This window comes from Corapipo altera, unplaced genomic scaffold (genome assembly GCF_003945725.1).
Source record: "Corapipo altera isolate COAL_440 unplaced genomic scaffold, ASM394572v1 138, whole genome shotgun sequence".
Taxonomy (NCBI): Eukaryota; Metazoa; Chordata; class Aves; order Passeriformes; family Pipridae; genus Corapipo; species Corapipo altera.
The window spans coordinates 44236-46274 of NW_020885036.1; the positions used below are offsets into that span (position 1 = coordinate 44236).

General features: G+C 59.5%; 1 long non-coding RNA gene across 1 annotated transcript; it reads left to right on the top strand.

Moving 5' to 3' along the window:
• Window positions 1–10: 10 nt before the first annotated feature.
• LOC113959356 lies at window positions 11–1406 on the top strand. The gene is made up of 2 exons (XR_003531793.1): window positions 11–1116; window positions 1261–1406. It is a non-coding gene; the product is annotated as an uncharacterized LOC113959356 (long non-coding RNA).
• Window positions 1407–2039: the final 633 nt, after the last annotated feature.

Genomic DNA, 2039 nt, shown 5'->3' on the forward strand with positions numbered 1-2039 from the left:
CCGGGTTTGACACATCCCTGGACCCACTGCCCCGGGCTGAGGAGCCCAGGCTGACACTGGGGATGGCAGCACAGCCCCGTCCTGCTGCTGAGCACCCACCCGAGCACCCCCAGGGCCCCCCGGCTGCAGGCAGAGGAACATTCTGGGTTCCTTGCTCTGTGGCCCTCCGGCTCAGCACTGCCCAGCAGGGACCACCACAGACCACTGGCCCAGCAGGGACCACCACCCCAGCGTGTCCCAGTGTCCCCAGCATGGACCGTCACTGCCCCCAGTGTGGACCACCATGGCCCACCACCCCACACCCGTCCCGCTGCCCCAGCACAGCCCCTTGGCCTCCAGGACAGCAGCAGGACAGAGGACAGGTTTGGGCAGGTGGCCCTGAGCCCAAATAACACCCTGAGGCCACACCCAGACCTGGCTGCACACCCCCCATGGGGGCCCAGCCCCCCTCCTGCCCCGGGGTGTCACCACACCCCGACTGACCAGCGGGGACACTGAGGGGGTGACAGAGGTTTGTCTGAGCTGAGCAGGGACTCGCAGCTGATCCTGGAGGGAATCAACCATGTGAGGGGCATCTGCAAATCCTGGGAATCACCTGGTGCTGCCCCTGCCTTGGAGTCTCCACCTTCAGCAGGTTTGGGGATGACAGCAAGGACCAAGCCCTCCGAGGAGAAATCCCATGGAGTGGAGCCGGACAGCCCAGCCCAGAGGGAAGGGATGATCCAGGAGGAGGCTCATGGCTTGTGCAAGGAGAGGTGAGAAGCTCCAGGGCAGTGCCAGGAGAGCTGAATGATGCAGAGGGAGGTGCACAAGGAGGAGCCAGTCCCCCAGGGAAGGATGAGGGAAAGGTGGCAAAAGTCATATTTCACAGTAGTCTTGGGTGGGGAAAAAAAACACTTTATTTTCCAAATTTGGCACATGCTGCTGCCTCCTCCCTGCCCATGGTGTCCCAGCAGAGTCCAGGAGTGGAGGATGTCAGCAGAGCAACCCACCACTGATGCCCCAGCAGCTGCTGACCCCAAGAAACCTGAATAATCCATAGAAACCTTCTAGAAAGCAGGAAACCCCAGGAGATGAGCTGTCTTCCCTCTGGCAGAAACATGGCCCAGGCACAAGGTGCTTTACAGGTTCTGGGGAAGGGCTGTGCTGAGACCCCTCACACCCTGCCAACTCCCTCCTCCCCCAGAGCAAGCTCATCTTTTCCCCCCCCCCAAAAAAAAGCATTTTTATTTTTATTATATAGATAAATCTATTTTCCAGAATTTCAGCTGTCATTAGAAAGGACTTGAGAAAGACACAGACACACAGAGACACAGGGGGTGTTTCCCTCCCTTTTAATTCTCACCCCGTGCTCCCTCGAGTCACTGACTGGCAGAAATAAAATAAAATGAAATAAATAATAAAATGAAATGAAATTAAAATCTTCATTTCCACCCAGACCTCGAGGACCCAACATGGAAAACCTGCCCAACATTGATCCAGGCTGATCTGGGCTGTGCCTTTGCCTGCCCACCCGGGAAGGGGCAGCTTGGGATTCCCACTCAGCTCCCAGTCAGCAGCACTGGGAAAGGCCCCTGTGCACCCCGAGGCAGCTCCTCTGAGAGCAGGGGCCCCCAAATCCACCCCTCCTGCTGGATCCAAGCCCACCCCCAAATCCCACAGGAATCCCCCCTCCTCAGCCGACGGGGTGCTCCCCAAAACTGAGCTCATCCCCCCACACTCCTGACCCCTCTCAGAGGAACGAGGGGTCCCCTGCCCACGCTGCCCCTCCTGGGCTCACATCCCCCATTTCAGGAGGGGACCAGGGGTGGGACACGTGGCAGGGCTGTCACAGCACCCTGGGTCACCCTGTGGGATGAGGGGCAGCCCGTAGGGACAGAGTTTTGTCCCTTTCCCCCCTGGGAGAGCCAGGCAGGGGGATGTCACTGCTGGGCCACCCCCACAAGAGCTGCTGGGTGTCAAAGGGGGCCTGTCCCCAGTGCCAGGGAGACATCACACTGGTGCTGCTGCTGGGTAAGAAAGGGGACACCCTCCTGGGG